The sequence below is a fragment of the Meriones unguiculatus genome, chromosome 14, assembly GCF_030254825.1.
Source record: "Meriones unguiculatus strain TT.TT164.6M chromosome 14, Bangor_MerUng_6.1, whole genome shotgun sequence".
In the NCBI taxonomy this organism is placed as follows: Eukaryota; Metazoa; Chordata; class Mammalia; order Rodentia; family Muridae; genus Meriones; species Meriones unguiculatus.
The window spans coordinates 13,294,681-13,316,814 of record NC_083361.1 but is presented as its reverse complement, the minus strand read 5'-3'; the positions used below and the strand labels follow the sequence as shown (position 1 = coordinate 13,316,814).

The 22,134-nt window shown below is 49.3% G+C and overlaps 1 long non-coding RNA gene across 1 annotated transcript; it reads right to left on the bottom strand.

Moving 5' to 3' along the window:
• Positions 1–1,924: 1,924 nt before the first annotated feature.
• On the bottom strand, positions 1,925–21,927 carry LOC132647143 (uncharacterized). Its single transcript, XR_009585433.1, has 2 exons — positions 21,375–21,927; positions 1,925–7,326 (listed from the first exon to the last, which is right to left on the bottom strand). It is a non-coding gene; the product is annotated as an uncharacterized LOC132647143 (long non-coding RNA).
• Positions 21,928–22,134: the final 207 nt, after the last annotated feature.

Here is a 22,134-nt window from a genome sequence, read left to right as displayed (position 1 = left end):
GAGTGGCTCATTCCCGACACTGGGACAGTGAGTATGGATTATCCGCCTTGTGGAGTATTATGAAACCAACAATAATCTTGCCAGAATGTCAATGGCATATGTAGATATGGGCTTTGCTTCTTAAACATTTCCTCTTGTTTACCGAATAAATACTTCTTTCGTGAAATAAAAAATAAGTGTTCCCTGCCCCTGGGGCTCAGTTCAAACGCCACCTTCTCTCTAGACCTCCTCCCAATAGAAGCAACCTTGCTTGGGTTTGCACAGCATCCGGCTTTCTCCAGTCTTGAACCCTTCTGCCATGGCTGTGACCACTCAGCAGGCAGGACTGCGGCTTCCCTCAGCACCAGCCCCTAGGGGCATGTTCTAAGATGCTCAGCCAGACTTGGACTCATCTTCCAGGGCGTGAGGGGGAACTGGGAAGTGGCTGGAGGCAATATGCAGGCTAAATGGATGGACACTGTTAGAACGCTGACTGCAATGAACCCAAAGTGTGGCAGAAAGAGGATGTGGGAAATTCTCGGTGGCAAGAGACAAACACCTGCTTTAGAAAGACCCAAACAGAGCCGGGCATGAGGGTGCATGCCTTTCATCCTAGCCCTCAGGGAGGTAGAGGCAGGCAGATCTCTGTGAATTACAGGTCAGCTTGATCTACAAAGCAAGTCCAGGATAGCCAAGGGTACAGAGAGAAACGAAACGCTGTCTCAAAACAACCAAAAAAGAAAGAGAGAGAGAAGAGAGAGAGAGAGAGAGAGAGAGAGAGAGAGAGAAAGAAAGAGAAAGAAAGCCCCAAAGAGCACTAGAGTCTTCCAAGTCATCTTTCTGGGCTGGGAGAACAACAGAACGATCATTCTAAAACTCGGAGCCCCTGCCCCCAGTGGCCTGCTGAGAATGCATCTGTGGCCTGGGCTTCCACGTGATCTCTCTCCACAGACCTAGTGCCACCTCCACCTCCACACCCACACCTCTCTACATTTCACACAGAGGGAACACCTCAGAGCCCCAGTCTGGCCCCCTTTGATCCCTATTTCCATGACTACGGTTCCCTTTCACTTAGCATCCGGGGTGTTCTGATATACAAAATGAATCATGTCGCTTCACTAAAGTTGGGATGAAACTCAAGCCTCTAGAGTTTTTGGTTTGTGTGCCTGAGCATTTTGCTGTCATATGTTGTCTGTGCGGTGTAGGCAGCGTTCTTGAAGGCCAGAAGAGGGCATCAGATCCCTGATCTGGAGTTCTAGGTGACTGTGAATTGCCATGTAAGTTCTGGGAATTGACATTCTGGAAGAGATCACTGAAGGAACTTTCCAGCCATACATATATTTGTTGTTTTTCAAGACAGGGCTTCTCTGTGTAACCTTGGCTGTCCTGGACTCCTTTTGTAGACCAGGCTGGCCTGGAACTCACAGAGATCCACCTGCCTCTGCCTCCCCAAGTGCTGGGATTACAGGCTGGTGCCACTGTGTCCAGCTTTAAAAATATTAAAAAAAAAAAAAATCAGATTGCAGGCTGGAGAGATGGCTCAGAGGTTATGAGCACTGGCTACCTTTCCAACGGTGCTGAGTTCAATTCCCAGCACCCACATGGCGGCTCACAACCATCTATGGTGAGATCTGGCGCCTCTTCTGGCATGCAGGAAGAACCCTGTATAGGTAATAAATAAATCTTTTAAAAATATTTATATTGCACGCTTTTAATCCCAGAACGTAGAAGGCAGAGGCAGTTTAGTCTAAGGCCAGTCTGATCATCAGAGCAAATTCATGGACATCCAGGTCTCCATAGAGATGCTCTCCCCCAAAAAATTGTTTTTATCTCACCAGAGAAACAGACACTGTGCGCCTCCATCGTGACACTGAGCAGCTTCACTTGCACATTCTTCTGTGAACGCATGTCACATACGTGACAACAAAGAACCAGCAGGCAGACCCAAGGGGAGAAATAGTCTATTCAAACAAGGAGAAAAGAAAGTCTATGCCACATTAAAGGTACAAGCAAGAAAACCACAACATTTGACCCATATTGTTCGTAGACTTGATTTTGTCCTAAAGGGGAGATGCTGATAAAGGTGATTAAAGGGACGACGGACAAACAGGTAGGCAGGGGCCACATGTCTCATCAGTGTAAGTTCAGTGAGGTGGGCGAGGTATTCCTGTAGGAAATAGCCACTGTATGTTAAGTGTAAATGGACATGATGTGTGCAACCCAGTCTCGGCATTCAGAGAACAGGATATGAGTATACATTACAGGCAGGTGCAGGAGATAAATCAAGTGAACGGAATGTTTACAAGTCAGTTTGCAGTCCAAGCGTGCAGACCTCCTTTGTACCACCCTCAAAACTTTTCAGTAATTCCCAAATTACAAAGTTAAACCCCGAAATGCAAGGTGGTCTTCCTGTGGTCTGCAAGGTCCGTGACACCAACCCCACCCAGCAGCCGGCAGGCTCCGTCCAGCTTTCTCCCCTTGGAGGGGGTCTGTTATTGCCTTTACACGAATTCTCTTCTCCACACTACGGGCACATATTGTCATTTTCTTAACGCACCCATTTATTTGTTACGTTCTTTTGCAGCACTCTGAACTTTTTCTTCACATTTGTCAGTTTTACAGTGTGTATTTTGTTTGTTTTTGAGACAGGGCCTTACATGGCCTGGGTTGGCCTCTCACGGGATAAGCAGCCAAAGGCGATCTTGAACTCCTGGTCTTCCTACCTCCACCTCCCAAGGGCTGGCATTATAGGTGTGTGCCACCTTTGCCACACTGAGTTTGTACTCAGGGGACACTGGTGACGTCTGTCTTCCCTAGCTGCTTAGAGGCTTCCCAAAACCTAGGCTTGGGTCTGTTTTGCTTATCTCCTGCACCAGCTACTGAATCTGGCACAGCTTTGGGCGCCCAGTAAGCAGCTGACTGATGAGAGGATGAACCCCCTTCCCTAAGTTCATCTCCAACCTGTTGGCAGCTCTCAGGAAACACATCCCGCAGTTAAACTTCAGACTCGAGAATGTAATCAAGAGGCATCTGCTTTGGAGGATCCCTAGATTGTCCGATTGCCACATCTGTTTGAATCGGAAGGGCCCTGATAAGGAATGTTGGGAGGATGCCACTGGGTTGGCAGGGAACCTATACTTCAGGCTGTCTGAGGGGACGTCAGGAAGGCAGGGAGCTGAAGAGGGTGGTGACGGGAGAGGGAGTCTGGTTAGGACGGGAGTTGCCCTGTTTGGACTGACTCGAAGGACCCTGACTTAAGAGATGAGCTAGGAAATGCTGTCTGAGATGGAGGCCTGAGATTGAGAGCGAGAACTGCTGCTGGGGTCAGGAGAAGAGGAAGGACCCGTTCACATGGAACCTTATTCCTTCGCACTCCATCCTTGTTCAAGGTCAGCCATCTGACGCTGTGGGCGGAGGACCCTCCATCCAGGCGAAAGGCTTGGACTCTGTCCTCAGAGAGCCTGTGCTACCGTGGGCACTGGGCCTTCCCCAGACTCCAATCCCTGACGCGCCGGGATTGATTCTGTGGGGCTATTATCAGGACTGTACAAAGTCGTCCTTGGAGGGCCCTTTGAACTGCATTTGGTCTGCACTCAACAGAGTGAAACCTGCACTCAGGATAGGAGGGTGTGAGGCTTCCGGCCAATGGAAACATTTCCAGTCACCTCTCTCCACTTTTTCATACAGCCCTTCCTGCTATCTGAGTCCTATTTAGAAACAAACAGTCCACAAAGACTGTTCTTTATCAAAACCCTTAAACAAGGAGAGGGGTTTGTTTGTTTGTTGTGTTTTTCCTGAGGCGCTAGATATGAAATCCATGGCCCTTGCTCATGCTAGGCAAACACTCTCCTACTTTAGTCCGCCCTGGCAGCTAGCACCTTTCTTAAAATGAACCTGCTTGCTCTCTGTCCTCAAGGGTGTGAGTCACAGGCATTAAATTTCCCCACTTGACCGCAGTGACCCTCAGCAGAGGGCATGCCAAACCCTGTTCTCCCCTCAGCCCCTGTGGGACAGTGGCACGCCATGCCCCCTCCTTGGGTATTCTACTAATGTCTGACAGTAACTTCCTTCTTCCCCCTCTCCAGAGGGAAGAGGCAAGCACACGTCAATTTACAGCTTAGAAATCACCCCCAGTGCTCCCCTCCGCCCTCCGTCCTCACAACTGCCCTGTGAGGTAGATACAGTGGGTAAGTTGATCCCAGCCCACGTGGATCAAGCACTTAACAGTGGTCCCTGCTCTGAGGTTGAGCAGTTCATGTGCGATCTCACTTAAACTTACCACAGCCCTGTGACATAGATTCTCTGCCCCCATTTTACAGAAGAGAAGAATCCAGCGGTTAGAACTTGCCCCAAATCAAAGAGGTAGAAAGTCATGAAGTTGAGATTGGAACCACAGACTGACTCCAAAGCCATGCTGGTAACCCTTCTTCAGTACTGCCTTATGAAGCAACAATGTTACTTCCTACACATGCTTCTCTCCACTAAACCAAAGCTCAGAGAGGTAAGTGATTCAGCCAAGGCCTCAAAGCCGGGGACTGACTCCATGAAGCCTAGACCACTGGGCTTCGTAAACACTAGCACACTAGCTCACCATTCCTGCTCAGCCCATGGAGGTGTACCCATTCAGAAGTCCTTGCTGGGGTATATAGGGAAACCTGGGTGTTTGTTTTGTTTTGTTTTGTTTTGTTTTGTTTTGAATATCAACACCAATCAGCAAATACACTGGGGAAACAGGGAACTAACTAGCTGTCCTCTAACAGCCAGTGCTCAAAGGGCATAGGGGTCCTGGCTGTCAGGAACCACTGTAGCAGGTCAAAGGGCAGGCTTGGGACATGCTGACGTATCCCGTTAAGGTAGACATCCTCGGAATTTGGGACCCAAGAAACTGGAGGGGAACTGTCACAGTCCGGACCACTCTTCTGTAGCCTCTGGTATTAAAAATGTACCTGCGCCCCTCTGCCTGTAGAGTAATCCTCACAAATGCAATAAACATGAATGCGTAGCATCCTAGGATGCTCTGAGATGCATCTGGAAATAAGTCTTTATAGCAGCAAGTTCAAATCATGATTCTCAAGTACTATGAATCTAACTGGATCCATGAACATTCTGTTATACAAATACTACCCAGCGACACACACTGGCAGTTTCTGCCTTTTAAATATTTAAGGCTTACAGCTCTTTCAAACTACAACTAATTGTGACCTTCTTAGTTTTTAAGGTACAGAGGGTTATGAAAAATACAGAGTATGATTTTCTGGATCTTCCCAGAATTCCTTTTTTTTTTTTTTCATTTCTAAATCTTGAAAATTATTATCTGCTGGAAATTTAAAAACTTCTGCCCCACTGGTAATTGAGAAATCTTAATAATCCTTTGTTACTTGAAGTTCCCCAGCCACTTGGTATGACAGCACATGGCTTCCAGGGAGCCCTCCACATAGGAGCTGGGCCTAAACAGTGCTCTCCGCATCAATGGCACTCCAGAGAGGTGGCACAGAGACCCAGGGACTCAAGGGCTGAGCTGGAATCACTGGTCTCAACACCCAACATCTCTGTCAGCTCAGCTGGAGACACAAAGTTCACTTTGCTCCCACAGAACATCTGCTCATTTAAAAAAAAAAATGTCGTGATGTGGGCGTGGTATCATTCACCTTTAATCCCAGCACTCAAGAGGCAGAGGCAGGCAGAGCTCTGTGAGTTCAAGGCTAGCCTGGTCTAGCGAGTTCCAAAGCAGCAAAGGATGTATAGCTGAAGAAGAAGAAGAGGAAAAGGAGGAGGAGGTAGAGGAACAACAAGAATGAGAAAGAAAGAAAGAAAGAAAGAAAGAAAGAAAGAAAGAAGAAGAAAGGAAAGGAAGAAAAAGAGAGAAAGAAAAAAGAAAGGAAGAAAGAGAGAGAGAGAAAGGAAAGGAAAAAAAGAAAGAAAAGGAGAGAAAGAAAAAGAAAAAAGAAAAAGAAAGAAAGAAAGAAGAAAGAAAGAAAGAAAGAAAATTAAGTCCTATGTAATTTGCCACTGAGAAAAACAGTGCTCCTCGAATGACTGCCTTAACCAGCTCACAGCTTCTGTCCCACCTGATGCCCAGCACAGGAAGTGGTATACTAGCAGGGACTGTGGAGTCAGGCAGGTAGACTGGGTCCGAATGCTGGTTCTGCCACAGACAGGCTGTGTGACTTAGGGCAAGCTCTTAACCTCTTGGCTGTTACCTATAAAATGTAGAAGTAACAGGATCTATGACACAGGAATGTTGTATTACATAATTCCCACAAATTGCAATATGTGGCAGAATAAGGTCTCAATCAACGGGACACATTATTTCCTGGCATGACAGGCCCGTTAAGTTGGTAAGTCAGGAGGCAAGAGGTTGATGAAGGCCTTTGGAACCACTCAAATGGCTCATCTGCCATGAGATGCTCAGAGTGGGTAGTTAGTTTCCAGGTAGGCGTGGCGGGCTCAGCGCTGGACCGCGCTCTCCATCTGTTCCTAGACTTGGGTTCCTACAGCAGGACGCTGGTCCGAAAGGTCGCTAGGCCATGTGTGCCCCTCGGTTGACCTGAGGCAGGGCTGGTCCCCTGGTTAGGCACATGTCTTCTCGAGCCGAAGGTTAATTAGCAGACCTAGAGCCCATAGGCCTGGGGAGGGGAGGGGAGGGGAGGGGAGGAGGCCGCCAGGTACTTGCTGGAGTGGCGCGTCTCTCTCCACCCGTGGGCCTGCTCCCACACAAGCGTAGATTTTGACACCATTCACCGAGTCCAGCCGTGGCATCACCCAGCGCCGTTTGCCCAGTGTTTCAGGCACTGCCCATGTCTGTGTAGATGCTGTAGTTCCAAAGGTGCCACCGTCGGGGGCCAAGCCCGGCCCTTTGGCAGAATGTCTGGCCTGCTGCGTGAGGAGGTGGTCGAGCCGGAACGACAGCTACCCTTCTACATATTCAAGCTGCTTCTAGGCGTCACCGGGAGGCGTCCTCAGACACTCCTTGTCTGTGACCTGACCCACAGTTTTGGACCCAGGGCAAGCAAGGTGGAGCCATAATTTAGGGTCAGGGTCAAGTGGAGGGCTGGCTGCCTACCTCATAGTATGCAGAGCAGGCGTCCAGCTTCAATGCTCTCTCCGCCCTTACGTGGTGAGGGTAGGCGACTGGATTGTGGGGCCCGCTCACCTCCCCTTCCCTTGCGGTATCGTCCTGGGTGCCCTCTGGGCCTTGCCCCCAGCTCCCGGAGCTCTGGTGTCCGGCACCGTGGAAGCAGGCCGGGCGTTCGTCCGGAGGCCTCTCCTGGGAAGAAGCCTCCTGAGGGGCTCCGCCTTCAGGCCTTTCTCTTGCAGGGCTCTCCTCGTCAGTCTCACCCCGGAATCCTGCCGGGAGAAAAGAGCACCTGGATAGTTGCTCTCCTCGCTCTCCTCCTTACCCTACGCGAGGCCGGAATGCCCACAGGCCTCCCGACAGAGAGAGCGTGGAGAGAACATTGCAAACAGCTAGATTCTGAGATTCTTTGTGTGTGTGCAAGCACAGACAGAGGCCAAAGGGGACCCTTGGGTGTCTGCCTTAATCATCCTCCACGTTGGTTTTTTTTTTTTTTTTTTTTGAGAAAGGGTCTCTTGCTGAACCCGGAGTTCACAGACTGGGCTAACTGGCTGTTCAGCAAGTCCCAGCGTTGACGTTATAAATTTGTACAGCCAGGACTCGGCGGCACACGCTTTTAATCGCAGCACTTGGGAGGCAGAGGCAGGTGGATCTCTGTGATTTCAAGGCCAGCCTGGTCTACAAAGTGAGTCCAGGCTAGCCAGGGCTCTGTTTCACACAGAAAACCTATCTGGTGGTAGTGGTGATGGTGATGGTTGTGATGGTGCTGGTGGTGCTGGTGCTGGTGGTGGTGGTGGTGGTGGTGATGGTGGTGATGGTGATGGTGATGTTTGTGATAGTGATGGTTGTGATGGTGGTAGTGGTGGTGGTGCTGGTGATGATGGTGCTGCTGGTGGTGGTGATGGTGCTGGTGGTGGTGGTGGTGATGGTGATGGTAGTGGTGGTGATGATGATGGTAGTGGTGGTGGTGCTGGTGATGATGGTGCTGGTGGTGCTGGTGATGATGGTGCTGGTGGTGATGATGCTGGTACTGCTGGTGGTGGTGATGGTGCTGGTGGTGGTGGTGATGGTGATGGTGGTAGTGGTGGTGGTGGTGGTTACGGTGGGAGCCAGAAGTGGTCATGCATGCCTGCAATCCCAGCCGTTGGGAGGCAGAAGCAAGCAGACCTGTGACTTCAAGGCCTATCTACACAGTGAGTTCCAGGACAACTAAGGCTACGTAGAGAGGCCTTGTCTTGAAAATAGAGCAACAAACAAACAGACAGAAAGCCAAAAGAACGAATTTATATGTTGTGTGTGCATGGGGGGGCGTGGCAGTGTGAACCAGAGGGCGATGATATGATGGGGCTCTGCTCACACCACATGGATCCCAGGCATTGAACAAAGACTGTCAGGTTTGGTGGCAGGTACCTTAAATGGCTCCGCCATCTTGGGAACAAACATACCCTTCCCTCCGAGGCATTTATGTGAGCCATCAAGCCTACCGGGCAAGCACCCTATCAACTGCCCCTAAGCTCTGTGTTCCGACAGAAGACAGGGGTTGACGCGTAGCCTGGGTGGAGATCCGAAGGCGCATGCTTCTGCAGACAGACACTCTGGGCTCGAGTCTCAGCCCAGCACTCCCTTACTCTGTAATCCTGGGCGACTACATATGTTCGGAGAGAGTGGGGGCGGCGGCAGCTGCGTGGACAGCGAGTCCACAGGCCTGAAGGCGGGACATTCTTTACCTTAAGACGTTCTCCATCTGTCGGCAGAGGAAGGCCTGTCCCTTGCCCTCTACCAACACTGCCATCTATTAAAGCCGACAGGCGTCTTTAGGGGGAAGCTGATCCGGTTCTTTGAGAAAAAAATAAATAAATAAAGATGCGTCCGCAGCACCCTGCTGATATCAGAAAGCACAAGGATTTCAAGGATGTCAGGAGTAGTGGTACGAAAATAAACCTGATCATTAAATGATGGTCACTGTCTAAGCTGTAACGGCTTTGAGAACCCCGAAGTTCTGAACCTGGGATGCTTTAGACTGAGTTCCAAATCCTAAAAGAACACTACTGGGTTCAATAAGGAGATCTCATCCGGGGCTAAGGACGTCTGGCCGAGTGTCTGCTTGTCTGGCACGCCCAAGGCCCAGGTTCCATCCCCAGCCCTGCTAGAAAGAGAAAGAACTAAAGTTCAACAAGAACATCAAAGACCCTCATTAAAAATGGCAAAAAGGCGATTTGAATCCCAGCACTCTGGAGTTAGAAGCAGGCAGATCTCTGTGAATTCAAGGCCCAGCCCGGTCTACAGAGCAAGTTCTGGGACAGCTAAAGCTACACAGAGACCCTGACTCAGAACAGCTATGGATTTTAAAAAACCTTTTCAAATGATGATGATGATGATGATGATAAAGGATAAGCTCAGGGTCATGAATTACTAATTAGTAAAGTTCAGTGGTAAGCTCACAGGATTTGATATGCTGAATCTATTTTCTGTGTTTGAAGTCTTCATATAGATAGATAGATAGATAGATAGATAGATAGATAGATAGAATCTCATATTCCAGGCTGACTGGAATTCTCTTCATAGCTAAGGATAACCTTGAACTCCTGATCCTCTTGCCTCTACCTCCCAAGTGCTGGGATTATGGGCAAGTACCACCACTCCTAGTTACAAAACTTTTTTTTTCAAGTATTTTTTTTTTTTTAGACAGTGTCTATGTAGTCCTGGCTAGCCTGGAACTCATAGAGATCTTCTTGCCTTTGCCTTCTGGAATTAAAAGTAACTGTCACCCTGCTCAGTTTCTAAAACTTGTAAGTGTGTGCGTTTGTGTGTGTCATGTGCGCCTGCATGTAAGTGCCTGCCTGTACGTCATGAACCTGCTGACATCTGCAGAGGCCCTTGGAACTGGAATTACAGGCAGTTGTAAAGCACCCTATCGGGGGCTGGGAACCAGACTCAGGCCCTCTGGTCCTTTGGAAGAACAGCACTCTTAACCACTCCAGCCTCACAAAACTTTTTTGGATTTTTTTTTTTTAATAGAGTTTTTCTGTGTAGCCTTGGCTATTTGTTTTGTAGACCAGGCTGGCCTTGAACTCACAGAGATCTTCCTGCCTCTGCCTCCCAGAGTGCTGGGATTACAGGCATGAGCCATCATGCCTGGCTTCACAACATTTTTTTTTAACAAACATACAAAATAGGGATGGAGGCAGAGGCAGGTGGATCTCTGTGAGTTCGAGGCCAGCCTGGTCTACAAAGCAAGTCCAGGGCAGCCAAGGCTACACAGAGAAACCCTGTCTTGAGAAAATAAAAAACAAACAAAAAACCAAAAACAAAACAAAATAGGGATGGAGAGGTGGCTCAGCAGTTTAGAGTACTCGTTGCCCTTGCACAGGACCTGAGGTTCAACTCCCAGCACCCACATGTGGCTCACGACTCTCTGTAACTCCAGTTCCATCGGGATCCCACCTGCTCTTCAGCCTCTGTGCACATCAGGCACGCACGTGGCGCACGTATTATGTATTCAGACAGAACATTCATACACATAAAATAAATAATAAAAAAAAAACATACAGAACAGGCTAGGCGTGGCAACACACCCTTTTAGTCACAGCACTGAGGCAGACACAGGCAGATCTCTGCAAATCCCAGGCCAGTCAAGATCACAGAGCGGTCTCAAAACAACGACAAACTCTTACAGACGCGTGCACAGTAACTCAAGAGCTGGCCAGGGTCTCCAGAGAATGTAACGGACTTTCCGTTCTGTGCTGGGTAGTCCCCTGTTATCATCTCCTTTTGTGCTAGTCTGGACCTTAGGAATCCTTGGCACAGAGGTCTCTCTGGGGTCTGGGCAAGAGAGACTGCTTAGTGTTGAAAGCAGATTCTGAAGATATGCCTTCACCCAGAGATTTCTGTCTCCTGAGACAAAGCCACTGTGAGGGAACACTGCAAAGGGATTTAGCCGATGTAACTGAAGTCCCGTTTTAAATCTGGGCATCAACTCTTCACACCAGCCCACGCTGAGGTTCAGAAGGTCTTGTCCCTGCCGCCCAGCTTCCATCAGCCAAAAGGTGCTAAGTAGGCTCCTGAGGGGTGAAAGACGTCAGCGGTCTCACCCAGCACTGAACGCGTGCTACAGTTCCAACCTGCCTGTCAACGTGTGCCCACTCACGCCGTTATGGCACGACTCCAGTGGTAACTAACCATTTTCCGATCGGACATTGGACCTATTCCACAGGAGGGATTTCATACTGGTACTACAAACGTGGTCAAAAGTCCATTACCGGGAAGGTCACAGGCTCTGGGGGGGCTGGGGTGGTGGTGGTGGAGCCTGTTGTTTTGTTAAAAGGACACGCTGCCACATACAAACTGCACTGTAAATTATTTATGTTTATACCCAGATGCTTCAGCTGCTCTCAGCTTTCGTCACAGAAGTTTCTTTCTGTAGTAGTAGTTAGGGCTCCGTGCAGAGACTCACAACTGGTCAGAGCACAGAGCATAAGTAACTGCATTCAGCTGAGAATAGATCATATCAGTTCCCAACTAAAGCTCACGGACCATTGTGGAAGAGGGGGCAGGAAAAAAAAATGGAAGAACTCTCGGATGGAGGAAGAGAGCTGTGAAATGCTGACTTCCGGACATGGCATGGAGGATGCCATGCCAACTCACAGCAGCTGTAGTCACCCTTCGTAAGGCCTACAGCAGATCAAGCCAGGAAAACTCCAGCATGCTTGGGAGAGATGGTTCCCACGGCCCACCCTTGGTGGACAAGCCTTTGGCCATCTATGGCTCTTGGGAGAGAGAGATTCCCTCCCCTCTGGGACAACGTTGCTGCTAGGCTGTTCAAGCCTCCGTGGGTGCTCACATATACGGGCAGCACTGGCGAGACTCAGTTATTAATAGCAAGAAGGAAATGAGGACATGAGGATGGGAGGGGGATGGGTGGGGCCCTAGGAGGAGCTGGAGGAAGCTGGGAGTGTGTGGGCATGATTGACAGACATTTCATACTTGCATGAAACAGGCAGATTCCTTGATCCGAAGATGTGGATGGCAGCTTAAGCAACAGAACAAGACCCTGTCTCAACAACCGACCAACCTGGGCTAGAGAGATGGCTCGGGAGGAGGTGAGAGTAGCCGCCGCACAAGCTTGAAGACAGGGGTTCAGATCCCAGTCCTCATTAACAAGCACTCAGCACCCCTATAACTCCAGCTCTGAGTGGGCAAGGAGGAGGATGACTCAGCCTCGCTGGTTCCATCTAAGAAAACACGCATACCAGGCAGAGGGAGACACTTGGCCTTAAGGGAATGGGCAGAAAATGACAGAGCCCTTCTGTTCTGTGTCGACACAGGCAACACATGTGTACTTTGTATACACATATACATACATACACACACATATACACATTTACATAGACACACACACAAATAAATCTTTAGAAAGACATGAATATTAGCCAACCAGAGAACACACAGCTTTCTCCAGCTGGTAGAAGAGGAAATAAGAGATTCCAAGCAGTCAAGACATGAAAAGCCACTGCTGGGTTAATGGGGGATGAGGGATGGAGCCACTTAATAATGGGGATCCGAGAACTCCTAGCATCCTAATCGAGGCTAGGAGGCCATCAGCTCAACTCAGCCTACCCTTCAGCTTTACCTCCTGAGCTCCAAAGCTCAGACACCAGCCGGGTGCACGTGTTCTGACTGGTGGTATTGTGAAATATAAAGAAATACAACTTATTAACTGTGAATTTATGTCAGTTTTGTTGTTTTCCTGTGGGTTTGGTTGGTTGGTTGGCTGGGGTTTTTGTTACTGTTTTTTTTTTTTTTTTTTTTTTTGAGACAGGCTGGCCTAGAACTCTCAGAGATCCACAGCCTCTGCCTCCTGAGAGCTAGGGTTAAAGGCTGGCACTGCCAAACCTAGCTTGTGGCACTTCGATAAGAGGAAACAGATGCACTTTGTTTCACGCAGGAGCTGAGCTGGACAGAGCACAGCTGCCACTGTCCTCAGAGTCCCTTTCATGCAGAAGGAGGTCCAAAGGTGTACAATACTTTTGGCCTCTTCTGACTGACGAGGAAACAGTGGTGGCTAGGAAGGAGAACTGGTGCCTCTATATGCCTAACTTGCCACCGTTTTCCATATTTAGATTCTGCCCTATTTCCCCAAGTTCCAGGTTTTGCTAGGGGAGACCTGTGTGGCCTCTGAGAAATAGATGGTTAAGAAATCAACTCGGTAACAGGGTCCCGAGCTCAGGAAGTGGATGATTAATAGGCTCCTCTACCCTCCCCCGCCAAGACAACAAGCAAACACTAGCTCTCTTAGCAGGAGCAGCCCCGAGGGAGCCAAGCAGGCAGACCCATTCACGGTAAGTGCTCCTTGCCTAGGGAAGCCCTGGGCCCAGGCTGCTCCCGGTCCTGCAGGGTATATCTGCAAATCCCGGCTGTCTGGGACTGAAAGGAACTTCTCCTCAGACCCAGAGGCTGAAGTCCTAACTCCTAGAGTTTCAGTAACGGCTACATTTGGATTTAGGGTCTTTAATAATTGATAGCTGGATTAAAAATTCAGCCGTTAGGGTGAGCTCTAGTCCTACATGATTGCTGGGGTAATTACGGAGGCTACCTAGAAAGACCCGTGAAGATGCAAAGGAAATAGCTAAGACGAGGAGACAGGCCCCTGAAGAAACCAACCCGCCAAGCAAAACCTCATCCCAGTGTCCAGCCCCCAGAACAGTGCCAAAGTAGGTTGGTAGGAGGGACACGCCAGACCTGGAAGCCTGGGGCCTGTGGGCTGGCATGGCTAGCACCAATGGTATCAGGGACAGCCTGGTGCCTCGACATTCTCTCCTGAGGAGAGATTTTCAGGTGGAGGATGCTTTGAAGGCTGTGGAAACCTGGACTGCAGTTAGGAACAGACATAAAGAGAGGGTTGTCTTGGGCAGAAAAAGCTAGTCCTTTCTAAACTTCGTGAAGAAGGCGCCAGTAAACGACTCTTTGATGGTGACCAACCTGTTAGAATTATATATAATATAGGCTTGTTGGCACATGTTCATTCGTTAGCGGATGTAACGAGAGGAGACGCTTCCAACTTCTGATCTAACCTCTAGAACAGTGGTTCTCAACCTTGGGGGTCGTGACCCCTTGGGATCGGACGACATTTTCCCAGGACAAAGATACTTGCACTGTGATTCATTACCATTGGCTCTATGTGACTGATCCATCGGGTGTTTCCTATGGTTACTGGCGCTGTGGTGCTCTGGCCGAGCCGGGCATGCTGCAGAGGCAGAGTAGAAAGGTTCCAGGCGAAAGGGCCGCTGTGGTGTAGTTAAGGCGGCTTCTCGGATGATTGATCTCATGGTGAGGTTAAGGATGCAGCTTTTGAAGTAGAGCTCAGCTGTGCTGGTGAGTTAACTAAGGGAAGGCATAAATGGCTCCTGGAGACAGGGAGTGCAGAAACACGCTGAGGTACCTGACGCAAGATGATGGAGGAGGTGATGACGGTAGATAGCATCTTCAGCGTCTACTACTTCGTGTTCCTGTTACTGTGGATTATTCGTGCCTATGGACCAGTTTTCACCAGGTTTCTGCCTTACAGATGACAACAGGAAGCTGCTGCTGTGTAAGCCACTAACCGAGGCACTTTGTCCCTACGGTCCTAACGTGTTAGGCCGTTGGAGATGACGTAATCGCCCTGAATCACTTGCCTGCGTTTAAAGAACCTCATCTCCCATTCTGACAACTAAGAAGCAATAAAATGATGGGGGGGGGGAAGACAAGTTGGGGCCAGAGAGTTGGCGCAGTGGGTAAAGGTGCTTGCCACCACGCCCGAGGAGCTGAGTCGGGTCCATGGGCCTCACGAGGCGGATGGAGAGGACCCCCTCCCAAAGTTGTCCTCTGACCTTTGGAACCCCCGCCCCCTCACTCTCCTCACCCCCTCCCTCTAATTTTTACAAAGGAAACTAGCAGACCTTGTCGCTTGGGGTTTTGTTGCAGTGACAAAATTCCTGAGAAAAACAACTTAAAAGAAGAAAGTGTCACAGGAAACAGATCTTTGCCTTTGTTAGATGCAGTTAGTCCTGAAGAGGTGCCTCTTGGATGTGCCTCCGAAAGCCTCCACAGATAAGAATGCTAGAGAATGGGAAGTTCCTGTCTATTTTAAGGCAAGTCACTTGGGAAAGGACTTGTGGTCTTTGCTCTAGGACCCAAGGCAAAGTCAGCTGGGTGGCCCTGAGCTACCCCACCTTAAAGGTGAACCGGTTGGGGGGTGCCCTATTGACTTAGCTTGACCCGTGGTTCAGCCTGCCAAGGGTGCAGAGGAAGAGCTTCTTACACAGCAATCGACCCTTTGAGAGCTTTCTCCCCCCTCCCTGCTGGGAAGAGCCCTCCTGGAGGGGGCTCTGGGTAAGAAGAGATAGGGCAGGAACAACAGAGAAGCAGCTGGCGGGACATAGGTGAAACAGAATCCTAGGAAAAAGAGCCAAGGAGCCCTCTTGGGTTTGGAGGCCCTCAACAGAAAGGTAGGCTAGCTGGGTAGAATGACACAGACAGGAAGAGGTTTCTGAAGAGCTCGTGGTTTAGTGGCAGAATCAGGCTTGTAAATAAATGTTTTGTATATAGTTAAGAAAATAGAGTTAGCTGGGCATGGTGGTGCATGCCTGTGATCCCAGCACCCAGGGAGGCAGAAGCAGGCAGCTCTCTGTGAGTTTGAGGCCAGCCTGGCCTACAAAGTGAGTCCAAGACAGCCAAGGCTACACAGAGAAACCCTGTCTTGGGGGAAAAAAAGAGAGAGAGAGATAAAGAGAGAGGAGAGAGAGAAAGAAAGAAAGAAAATAAGGTTACCTCCCTGAGCTAGCAGGATTTGACCTCAGTTTATGCCTCCTGTGTCTTTATTAGTAGAAATATTAGCTAATTTAAACAGTTACAAGAAAGGCTTATTCTGTCTCACAGTCTGAGAGATTCCAGTCCGTGGTCAGCTGCCACTGTTGTGTCTGGACTTAAGGCCGAGAGACACAGGGCTATGGAGGAGCGGACCTGCTGGCCTGGGGAACAGGAAACAGAAAAGGTACCCTTCCACAGTCAGTGACCCGGTCCTCCAGCTGGACCTCACCTCCTCGGTGTCTCTCCAAAACATCACCACCCTCCTGGATGAGTGAGGCTTGAATGTGCAAGCCAGGACAAGTGGCTTCAAGCGTAAAGAAGGCTGTGATGTGGAACACTGCTGTGGAAGGGTTACAGAACGCCCCTCACAGCCCATGGTTTGAGCCATCGGTCCCCAGCCAGTCAGTGGCACTGTTTAGGTCTGGCTGGCTAACGCAGGCCTCTAAAAGCAGGCTTTCTAGGATGCCCCGACTCCAGTTGTTCTAGCCTAGCTCTGCTTTCTTGATCTACTGAGATGCAAAGAGCCTTGCTGTAAACATCTGCTGTACCCCCTCCCCCCCCCCCCCCCCCCCCCCCGCAGGCCAGACTGAAAGCCTCTAAGCTGCTCCTGCTCGCTACTGTTTCAGCAATGAACAACAAGGAAAGTAGCAGGAAGGCAAAGCCAGTCTCAGGGTGGTATCCGCTCCAACTGAAGCTAAGGGCTATCATTATAAACGTGCTAGAGAGGTGGCTCAGCAGCTAAGTGCACCAGCTGCTCTTCCAGGGGACCTCTGTTCAGTTCCCAGCACCCACATGACAGCTTACAACTGTCTGTAACTACAGTTCCAAGCAACTCAAGCCTTCCAAAGGACAAAAAGTTCATATACACAAAATGCAATAAATATATTTTCAACGTGAGAAGGGCTGGAGAGGTGGCTCAGCAGCTAAGAGCACTGGCTGCTCTCTTAGAGGTCCTGAGTTCCATTCCCAGTAACCTCATGGCTAATCACAGCCATCTGCAACTCTATCCAGGGAACCCGACACTTTCTAGCCTCCACAGGCACAGATACGCCTGCAGGCAAAACAGCCAGACACATAAAATTGAGTGATAATTTTAAAAACTCTGTTGAATTGGTGACACACATTCAATTCCAGCACTAGGGAGGCAGAGGCAGGAGAACCCCTATGAGTTCAAGTCCAGCCTGGTCTACATAGGGAGTTCCAGACTAGCCAGGGATTCACAGTGAGACCATGTCTCAAGAACAGATAGGTAGGTAGGTAGGTAGGTAGGTAGGTAGGTAGATAGATAGATAGACCGACAGATAACTGAACAAGCCCTTTGAATCTGAGGTAAAACCTTCCTTTGGTGCTTGCTAGAGGCACCGTCACTTGTGTGCCAGTATGGGAGCTGGGTGGACTAGCCAGGTCCTAAGTGTCAAGCAGCTTGGGTTGGTGCGGGCCTCGTGCTCTGGTCCCTGTAAGTCCTCTGCTGACATGCAGTATGTCACTTCTGATGTATAAATAGGCCTTTTTAGGGGAGTAAGCCGTAGGAGGGGCAGCTTACTTTTACCTTGAAGGACACATGTTTACACCTCTGAAACTACCTAATCTACAGCACTCTCCACTGGAGTACAAGCCCTGGAATTTTAGAGGACACTGGAAAAAATAGGTTGTTCTTTGTAGCCAAGGATGTCCTGGAACCCTTCGTCTGATGCATACACTGTGCATGGAAAAAGGACAGGATGCTGGCTTCGTACCAAATACCAAGAGCCATAACGATTTGCTCCGAGACGTACTCCATTATGGCAGCTGCCACTGGAGTCATCGCCTGCTAGGAGTTCAGGATCATCTTCAGTCATTCTTTAGGGTCCAAATAACTTCTGTCCAGGCCAGACCGGTGCATAGGTAACACTGGACTAGCTTCTTTCAGATGGCCAACAGTGCAATTAATCTCTGTGGCTTCCTTAGGGCTGTGGTATCTTTCGTGGATCTTTCTGGAGAGCCATTCTCAAGCCCTTCACTGAACCCTCCAGGCTCCCATACTGGCATGAGGGTCTGTGGGTCACAGGCCCTCTGTGGGAATTCAGTTTATCGGGTTTTTTTTAAGATCATGGGCACAACCAGATGCTTCACAGAACACGATGTTGAGCTTTGCCGGTAGAGGGCGCTGGGAGACAGTGTAAGAGGAAGAGGCTGTTTTGCCTGGTTCGGGTCCTGCTGAGATTTCATTTCTCTTGTCTTTGGTTGCAGTTTTGCTGGGCCAGTAGATGGGGACATCCTGGTGGTCCTTGGCCTTACATGGATGTCTGGAACAAAGAGCCCTTGCAGACTGCTTACCATGCCTCCTCTCCCAGCATCCAGACCACATACCGCATTTGCATGCACAGATCTCCGATGCGTGGATATCTTTGCACACACACTACACCTTGACCTTTCTCTATGACCCTTCTCTAGCGAGCTCTGGCACAGCAGTCGTTCTCCGGCGCTTGGTTTCTATAGCAACTGTCTTATAAGCGCCAGGTACTTTGTGTGTCTGCAGCTTCCTCCAGTCTTGCGCTCTCACTGAGTACAGAGCGTGAGTCCTGTTCTGACATGTCTTCATCCCTTCGGCAGGGCTGGAAAAGACATGCAGGCATTCCCCAAGCAGATCACAGGGGGAATGGCAGTCTAGTTCTGCTGGCTTTCCCAGCACATCTCTCCAGCCACGCACACTTGCTGTGGTCCTGGGTTCCGGGCACACTCCCAGCTCAACAGCTTCACCTGACACCATAGATGACACGCTCTTAGGACCTTCCCCTGCTGAGGGGCATCAGAGCCTGTCTTGTTCTTTCAAATGAAGTCTGGATCTTAGCCCTGGTAAGAGGACTCTTCCTTAACGCTCATCGGGACAGTGGGCAATCCTGAGAGAACACAGAGGGTACTGTATTCTCTAGAACTGCTTTTAGCTCTTTACAGTCAAGCTCCTACATCCAAATCATTCGTCAATAATTCTGTTTGTTTGAGACGAGGGCTCACGATCACAGCCCAGTTTGGCCTTGAACTTGTGATCTTCCTGCCTCAGCCTTCCAAGGCCTGAGATTACAACGGTGTGCCAGGGTACCCCAAAATAATTCCGTGCGCCAAACTTTCCTGTTGTACTTCTGCTTCATGATTGAACCCTGACTATTCTAACTGGTACTAGGAATGGCCTCAAGAAACAGTCCTGAGAAGAAGAGGTGGAGGGTTGGTTTGGTCTCACTTGGGCATGAACACAGTTCGGGACTCTCTGCTAGTAGAAAATAAAGTGTCCATATACCAGGGATCACAGCTGATCCATCTGTGGCTGACATGACCTTGAAATCCCAGCTGGAGAGCGTGCCTTGGGACCCCAGTCCTTGCCACCCTTAACTTCGAAGGTAGATTCTCTCCCGTGGGTGATTACAAAAAGTGATTAATCACGACAAGCTCGGGTCTCTTAGCCCTCGGTCAGGTCACAGCCTAAGAGCCAGAGCTTCAACAACAGGCCTGACACAGCCCGGTCCACAGACCCTGGGCTGACTGGGACTGCTACAAGTCAAACACCAAATTTACTTGTGTAATTTGCTGAATTACAAAGAAATTCAGTCTAGCAGATTCATTACCGAGCGATCCTATGACAAAGCCACCCATTGAATGCCTTAAAAGTAGACGCTCACTCCTCTCAGTCTTCACGAACTGCCAGATAAGGTAGGGCACGCCTGTAACCCCAGCATTTGGGAGGCAAGAGGCTGAGGCAGGAGGATGGTAATTTGGAAGATAGTTCGTACTGAACGGTGAGGAATTGTCTAAAACGAAACAAACAAAACCATCCGAACTACTGTTGCAGCTACTTTAACTGGAGTCAGGTCTCCTGGGTGCCTCAGGGACTTGTAGGGACAGTGGCACGATGAGCCAGGAGGAACAGCTCCAGGCTAGAACTGCAACCCAAAGACAGGACGGTAACCCAGGCATAGGGTATGGTTTTGTTTATTTGCTTTGAGACCAGGCCTTGTGCTGTCCAAGCTGGTCTTGAACTTGAAGTCGTCCTTCACTTTCTGATTGTTGAGATTTATGGACTGTCCCACCACACTCAGATTTGGAAAAATGAATTTTAAGGGCGTAATAACCTACCAGATAAGAGGAGAATAGTAATCTTAGAGTTACATTTATTGCTGCTGACTCTTTGTTAATTTGTTTTTCAAGTCAGGGTCTCACTGTGTAGCCCTGGCTGGCCTTGAACTCACAGAGATCTGCCTGCCTCTGCCTCCCGAGTGATGGGATTAAAGGAAAGTGTTGGTCTCCTGCTTGGGCTATACCCCGGAGAAAAGCTCTAGCTGACAGTCATTAAAATGCTGACTTGGGCTGCCGGGGTAGAAAGTCATACAGCCTCAAGGCTAGGGGCGGAGCTCAGCTGTTGAGGCCAAGATGCAGGGATCCTCATTAGCCCATAAATCGGGAGTGGTGATGGATGCCTGGAATCCCGACACTTAGCAGATGGAGGCAAGATCAGTTCAAGATCACCCTCAGCTACACAGGAGGTTCAAATGCAGCCTAGACTATATGAGACCCTGCTGGAAAGGAAGGAGGGAGAGATGAAAGGTGAGAGGAGGAAGAGAAAAGTCACAGCCTCTCACGGGTCTCTGGGCCTATGTCATCATAACTCAGGCGCCCTCGACTGAAGGCTCTGTTAAGTCCCTTTGAGGAAGGAACTAGAACTAATACCTCAAATTTGCTATAAATGCCGTGACCGAGTACCTAAAGGTACTTTTGGTCTTTTATGGGGAAGACTATGAACCAGAGAAATGAAATACGTTGACCTTTAAGGATTACTAAGCATTGGCCACAAAATGATGCTTATGAAGTTCATGGGGACCAAAGATACCACAGTGATCTGACACAGTAGCAGCCTTCAAAGATGGGGTAGATGGAGTCTTAATTCCAGACCAAGGAGTGTAGCCACAGGCCCTGCCCTATGGTTCTTTCCTCGAATCTTCAGGAAAGACAGACTGGAAACTGGAATAGTTGCTAACAAAAGACTCAGGGATACTAGATAACCATACATAAACATATAAATGCAGAAGTGGGTGTGATGGTTTCCATCTGGGAGGCTGACGCAAGAGGACGACTGTATGTTCAAGGCCACCTTGGGATACATAGTGAGTGTGAGAGCAGCCTGGGCTATACAGTCTGAGACCATGTCTCAAAGAGAGGCGTGCCATTAAGCATGGATTTGGAAGACCAAGCCAGAAGATCCGATGTGCACATCTGATGAAATTCTGAAATCATAAACGAAAAGCAAACTAACTTAGAAGCTTCCAGACAAAAAGATACAGGAGCAGGAACCAGACGTGAAGACCAGCCAACCTGGATGCTGTGAGCCAGGACACAGAAGAAATCAGAATACAAGGAAAGGAATGCACCTGGAAATAAGAGCCCGTTTCCCATCCAGGGCAGAGGGAAGGCATGTTCTAGTGACTCAGACCTGTTGTCCTCCTACCTTACCCCAGGGTGTCCTCAACAGAGTCCTCCATACAGTGACAAAGAGACTTCAAAAGTCCTCAGCATTCAGGAGGCTTAGCCAGAGGGATCCTGAGGCCAGCTCGGGCTATATTCAAAAGATTCTGACTCAAAATAAAAAAGCCCTTCGGTAATGTTGGATGAAGAGATAGGATTGCAGAAGACTGGCCAAAGGTGAACTAGGGATCTGTCCCGGGAATGCTATGTGGAAATGATTTTTCAGAAATGGTGAATGAAAAATCAATCGCAAAGCAAAAGCTAAGCTTGCTCAGTAAACACCAGGAGTGGGGGGGGGGGGGGTAGGAAAACCGAGAACAGTCCATCTAGAGCTGTCACCCTCCAGGGGAAGTGGACGCGTTTGGCTGGGGGCAGGAGTCTCATGACGTACTGCCCTGGAAGCCTTAGGATAATTATGAGTTCAGGAAAGAAGATAAACACCAGTGGGCCACAAAGAAAGAAGGGAATGAGCAGAAATCTGAATAGGCAGAGAAAAGTTTAAAGAACAGAGAAAAACATCAAGGAAAGTTAAAAAGTAAATGGAGAACCTGGCGCGCAGCTCCGTGACAGAGTGCCTACCCGGCATGCACAAGGCCCTGGCCTCAATCCCAGGTTTGTAAGACAAAACAAAGAGGACAAAATGAAAATAAACCAGAAAAAAATTTAAGTACATCAGTTAGTGCAGTAAACGCAAACAGGACGAACTGACCATTTATAAGTCAGAACTTGCCAGATCCAAGTAC